The 6,940-nt window shown below is 32.0% G+C and overlaps 1 pseudogene; it reads left to right on the top strand.

The window, feature by feature from the left end:
* The first annotated feature begins 2,655 nt into the window (after positions 1-2,655).
* The window catches only part of LOC131801321 (muscle calcium channel subunit alpha-1-like), a 269,768-nt pseudogene continuing 265,483 nt past the window's right edge, over positions 2,656-6,940 (top strand).

The following is a 6,940-nucleotide window of genomic DNA, read 5'->3' as shown; positions in this document are numbered from 1 at the left end:
TGAAGAATTCTGCCAATATTGGCAATCTTCTGGCGAATCTAGGATCCTCCTCTAACTTAGGATTCTCGTCAACTAGTGCCCGTAGATGGTTATGAATAAAAAATAAAAATTATATATAAAAAAACGTTATTGACATATTATAACTGTATTTATTATTTTTAATCACCTTTTTGTTTCCATACAAGTCTCGTGACAGCAAATTAGACGACAGCAATCACACAAGTGACTGACTTTGACATTTGTGTTCGCATGCGTGCGAAAGAAAAAAAAAAAATAGTGGAACGCAAAATTACACTGAAATGCTTACGGTGTCGTTCGTTTTGATGTTTGTATAATTTTTCGTTCTGATGGATTTTAGTGAAACGGAAATCATCATCATCAAATCTCCGACTAAAACAAATATGTAATCTAGACAGACCTGATTTAAGCACGATTTAAGATCAAACGATGTCCGTTCCTACAAAAATGAACAGTACAAATCAATGGACAAAAAAATGGATGAATCTTGCATTTTCCAACATTAAAATGCTGTAGTCCATGTTTCTAAACAATCGGCTTAAAGTCCGGACTTAAACCCAATGGAGAATTTGTAGGGATACATGATACATAAAACTACGAATAAAACAAGTCCGGGAAGAAATAAATTCTTATCTCCTTAAAAAATTAGTGGAATCAAGACCGGAACGTGTTTTTAAACAATCTACTACAAGGGATCATCCATACATTATTAATGCTGCCACAGTGGCTCGGCAGTGCGTTTATAGGAAAGGGAATTTTCACGTTTTTTTTTTTTTTTTTTTTTTTTTTTTTTTGGTTAACAATATTTTAAGTGGAATTTTAACTAATTTGGTAAACAAATTCACACCCTCCATGTGGTTCACAGTCCTCTTTCAGTGTACTTTATGGAATTTCCGAGCAACATTTAGAGTGTTACAAACGGAAGACAAATTTAATATACTTTCCTTTCTATGGTGAAAGGTTTAAAAAAGAGAAATCGAAATCGTGTAGTTTTGAGAAAATACCTGTAAAACCATTCTTGCGCTTCATGATATCGTGTAATACAATTCAATAGCTAAACTCCGAGGCCTTTCAACGAAGCATGACACTATGTACGTGGTAGAGCGAACAATTCAAATATTTTAAAGATATAAATAAAGAACAATTTGTTATTACAATAATTGAAACATTAGTAGATAACGACCGACGCATAAAGTGAGCGAAATTGCTAATATCATGGGCATCTCAAATGATCGATTCTATTTAATTTTGCATGAAGAACTACTGATAAAAAAGCTTTCTGCAAGATGGGTGCCGCATTTGTTACAACTCGATCAAAAACGCTTAAGAATGAACATTTTTCAAGCTTGTCTGGATCGTTTTAGGCGAAATAAAATGGATTTTAAGCCTCGTTTCATAAATGTTGATGAGCCATGGATCCACCACTATACTCCAGAGACAAAAGAACAATCCAAGCAATTCAGGGTAATATTGCAACCTTTTGGATCAATTAAATGTACAAATTCGAGAAAAACGTCCTGTCTTACAACACCAAAATAATATTTCGTCAAGACAACTCACCAGCGCACAAGAGTGTTTTAGCAATGGCTAAAATCAACGAATTAAAGTACGAATTGGTTGACCACCTACATTTTTCTCCTAATTAGCTACCAGTTACTTTTACTTGTTCCCAAATCAAAAAAAATCATTGCTGGCAAGCGCTTTACCTCAACTGAAGATGCAATTACAGTTTTAAGCCACTATTTTGAAGACCTTGAGGAAAATCAGTTTAATTATTGGATAGAATTGCTAGAAAAGCTTTGGACTAACTGTATGGAAGTTTCATAAGATTATATTGAAAAGTAAAAATATTTTTTAAAACTAACTATTTCCATTCATTGATAGGTTTTTCGGTATCTCGAAATATAGTAAAGTAGTTTTATTTTGTTTGATGTTTGGTAGGTTTAACATTAAATCAACTAATTATTGCTAATTTATAGTTGAAGAGGAATTTTTATGGTTATTAATATCTATGTTTACTAATATTATTTCTTGGTTTTTCAATTATTGTACTAAGAATTTGTTCTTTATTGATTTCATGTAAGGTATTTCCATATTAAATATTCTTAAAACTTAACACTAGGAAACGGAATTGAAAGAAATTTAATACGAATTGAATGGGAAGGACTGAAATGTGAAATTTTGCTTTGTTATAAACTTTAAACTTTAACTAATAAAGGATTTCCGTTTTGTTAATTTGAAAATGTTGAATCACAATAACACAATTCCTTTAAAATTTTTTTAAAATGACTTCCTTAAAAATAAAATCAGCGTAAAATTCTAATTTTGTCTGCCTACCCGCAATTGGGCAATGTAAGTCCACGTTTTTATAGATTCAAATGTTGCTATAGCACACAATGTTTCAATACTTTCATAGATTTTGTATTCTGATGATTTTAGCCACATTTCTGAAGGGAAATATTTAAGATTTGATATGTAGGGTTTATAGAGGGCCGTGCCTGCTGTGACCGAAGACCGCTGGAATAGGCTCATCATTCATATATCGCTCAAAAGCGGTACATCCAAATATTTGATATTTTGGTGATTTCAACCAATTTATTCCTTTTTAATTTGGTATTTAATACTTTGTCAACCGCAATGCAGGAAACAGGTATGTCGAAGTTACGGCATCTATAAGACTTTCTTCAAACCGATTTCAGAAGTAACATTGGAAGTTAACCCAATAATCAATCTTCATGATGGAGGATATTAAAAGTCTGAACCGGCATCATTGCACAAGTGACATACTGAATTTCGACTTGTAATAGTTTGCTAAACTATCGCTTGTACATATATTGTACATACATACGTCTTCTTCGTCTTTTTTACACTAATTTTACAGTTCACATACAAAGCGTTTGTATGTGAACTGTTTTGATTTATGAGTTATACAATTATTGGTTACACTTTGTTGTGATTAAATATATTAACATTTGTTCGTTTGGTGTCACTCTTTAACGCATTTACAACATGATTGCCCATTTACGATATTTTAAAGACTTACAGCATTCTCCAAAAGAATTTACTAGTATTTGCAATAAAACTGTTTGAGCAGAGTTTGAACGTTTTTTTTTTTTTTTTTTGTTGTTCTATTATAAGGTCTGATAAATTTAAAATGTCTCTTTTTACAGGGGAAGTTTTTCAGCTGCTCAGATGGTTCCAAAGTTTATGAATCTGATTGTCAGTAAGTATTACCAATAAATACTTTTCAACCTAAACTACACATAACCTGAATAAGAAAACATAATAACTCGACTGTATCTTATCGGACAACCCTATATGTATTAATGAATAGGCAAAACAAATTCAACTAGAAGCAAATGTTTGATGAAAAATTTTTGGAATATTAAACAAGGTTTTAGTGCGGAAAATCTAGGAAGTTGATAGATAGCGAATCAGCGGTTAATGAACTGGTCGTTTATAATGAAAATCAAAAACCTCTGAATAAAATGAGTCTTCGATAAGTAACTATCTAGACGATTTCCCAAATTACATTATCCATTTCAATGCTGAATATAATTCTTTTAATATAATTCTTTTACAATGCAACCGCTCGTATGGTCTCCCCCGGACTCAAAATGATTTACAACATTCCAGGTTATAATGCTGCTTATTTTTGTAGAAATTACCATTATATGGGGGCTATATAAAAAGGTGGACCTATACACACAATGTTTTGCCATATAACCCACAAATACCAATTTTTAGATATCGGGAGGTAACGTTATATGAGGACTATACTAAAACTCGATCTATACATACAAATTTTCGCCACCCGAGCTAGAACCCATTACTACTAACAAATACCAATTTTTGGACAAATCTGTGAAAAAAGGAGACAAAACCATCAAAATAACCAATATCGAGAGGTACCGTTATATGGGGACTATACCAAAATGTGGACTGATATATCTCATTTTTAATACTAACCATCCTAGTCACTACACTTAAATAGAAACTCAAATGAGTACGAACAATATTTACCAATCAAAGATAAAGGAATTTAAAACGAATCCAAAGCAATGTAGGAGGCTTTTAAATAATTATCTGGGTAGAATTTAGAGGCAAAGAAGTAAAAAGCAGTAAGATCGACCGGGCAGAACTTTCAATGCACTCCACCGTTTGGAACGAATTATAAAACTTTCAAAAAAATTAAATCTATTAAAAATCCTGTTGAACTCTTTAAAATGACTAATATGGGAAGGACCTATATAGATAATTCTTTCTCAATAGATAAAGTACTCACAAGAAACTTCTTGTATGGATTTTCAGGCCACTCCATTGAAAAATGAGGCTTAAATCATCAAAATACCGAATATCGGGTGTACCGACACACAAGGAGTTCCTTATCAGTACTTTATCCCGTGAAAGAGAATTATTTATATACGTCCACGATATCATAAAGCCCCCATATAACGGTACCCCCGATATTCGGTATTTTGACGATTTGCCTGAGATTGTACACAAGGGGTTTCTTGTGAGCACTTTACCCCCTGACGGAAAATTCTCTATATAGGTCCACAATATCGTATATCCCCCATAAAAAGGTACCCCACGATATTCGGGATTTTGATGATTTTAGCCACATTTTTCAATGGAATTATCTGAAAATTCACACAAGCAGTTCCTTGTGAGTACTTTATCCCTTAGAGGACAATTATCTATATAGGTCATCCCGAAAATATTTCATATTTTTATTTTATTATTTAATATTTATTTACCTAATATTTTAAAGATGTCAACAGAATTTTTAATGGATTTCATTTTTTTGAAAATTTTCTAATTCGTTCCAAATGGTGAAGGATATTTATAGTTCGGCCTGGCGGAAATTACTTCTTTTTTACGTGTTGGGTCTAAAATGATTATTTCGATGAGTTACAAACGGAATGTCGAACTCCTCCATACTATGTATGGTGGTGGGTTTAAAAATAATGTTTAAGAACAGTAATTGTGATTGGTTGACATACAGTGTAACCTGTGAAAAGTGTAATAGATATTTCGTGGGCATCTCAAGAGGCTTTAAGGTGCAAATTCAAAACTTTCTTCTTTTTTTCACACACGTGAGACCATTTGACACTCAAGCAACCATTTTGAGTAAATATTGTCTTATAAGAAAGTTTACATATACGATCGTGCCTAGGGAGAAAGCATTCAAGTGTTTTTTTTTTTTACTTTTGTTTCTGTGTTTTTTGTTGATTGTGGTTAAATGTGCGATTCCATTTTCTAATGTTTTTATTTAAATAGTACAATATCAAGCGACCTATTTCTATCCTGTTGAATAGACTTGTGTGTTTACGGAAAGGTTATTCTGCTGAGGTTATTTTTTACACACTTCACAGTTATTATCAACACTTTATTTGTTTTTGTTGGAAAACTACGAATGTTTTCTTTTCACACATGCTTCAATACGAAGAAATTTCAGAGAATTTTTTTAAGATGTGAGACCATTTTAAAAGCTTTAAAATATTTCTTTCGTATATATCATAAATTTTCGTGCAATCATGTTCTTAATAATGTGTATCAGATAATCCACATGAGTATGCTAGTGTGTGTATTATTGTTGTAAACTGAAATGATTTTTCTTTATTTTAAATGAAAATCTTCATTTTTGGCTGAGACTTCGACGAAAAACCACGCTCTCTACAAAGAAAAAGTAAATTTTGCACGTTTTTTTTTTAAATTTTTCTGTGAAAGGAAAGGAAAAAATTAAAAAATGAATTCGATGGCTTTTGAATGCAATATTTGCGCTGTAATGTTTATAAATTTGTTAACAGCATGGAATATAAAAAGCATTATGAACTACAGAAATTACGTAATTTATGCAATCACTAGCATTACAATTGCATTATGGAACTAATCACAATCAGCAACAGCAAGGTCTGCATAATACTGAGCAGTATCATCATGGTAGACAATACAATAATCATAGACAATACAATTATGCTGGAGGATATAATCAACAATTACAATCCTATCAAAATTATCGCTATCATCCATATAATTTACATCAACATCGGAAGAAGGAACGTCATAGATCACAGCAGCAATAACTTGATTAACAACGGGAACAACACAGTTTTTATCATCATTTACCAACAACAATACAAATGGACAGTCAGGAAGGAAATGAATAAAATATTGAACAACAACTGATGTCTCCAAGAAAGGGACAATCATATATCTTTATTGCGATTCATGCAACATATATGTCCGAAAAAAATCTGTGGTTCAATCACTTTAGAACAAACTCTAGCATAGAAAAAAACACAGTTTAGCATATTTCGTTGGTGAATATGCTAAGATATTTGAGGATGAAATTAAGGTTGTAAGCATTGGGGCATATAACCAAAATGAGTGAAATAACGCGTTTAGATGATGTCGAAATATTCACAAAAAATATTGTAGTCGTGTCGTCACAAATATGCCTAAGTCTGAGGAAAGTATTTTAGAATTTAAGAACTATTGAAAATAAATGGACGTACCTTTTGAAGACTGTAATAGTAGGTGGAGAAAGAGTTACGAAGCACTTTCCAAGTGCATTTTGATTCAGTATTAAATGCTCATTTGATAGTAGTCTAGATGTATATCATCACTGTAGTGGTGAGAATGCTGCTAAGAAATTTACAAAGCAATTAGATGTTTCCTGTATAGATATTTATGATTACTTATCTCTTAATATGACAATGAAACCCCTGTAATCTATCGAGCAAACACCTGTAATCTACCGAGCAAAGTATATTTGACTCAGCACTAAATTGCCATATTTGTGATAAAAAATTGTATGATTATAAAGTTCGTGATCACTGTCACGTAACTGGTAAATGTAGAGGGGCAGTTCATAATGTATGCAACATAGTTATACGGTAGCAAAATTCATCCCAAT

The sequence above is a fragment of the Musca domestica genome, unplaced genomic scaffold (genome assembly GCF_030504385.1).
Source record: "Musca domestica strain aabys unplaced genomic scaffold, Musca_domestica.polishedcontigs.V.1.1 150, whole genome shotgun sequence".
Lineage (NCBI taxonomy): Eukaryota > Metazoa > Arthropoda > Insecta > Diptera > Muscidae > Musca > Musca domestica.
The sequence above is the reverse complement of the archived record's forward strand: the minus strand, read 5'-3'. Positions and strand labels throughout refer to the sequence as shown.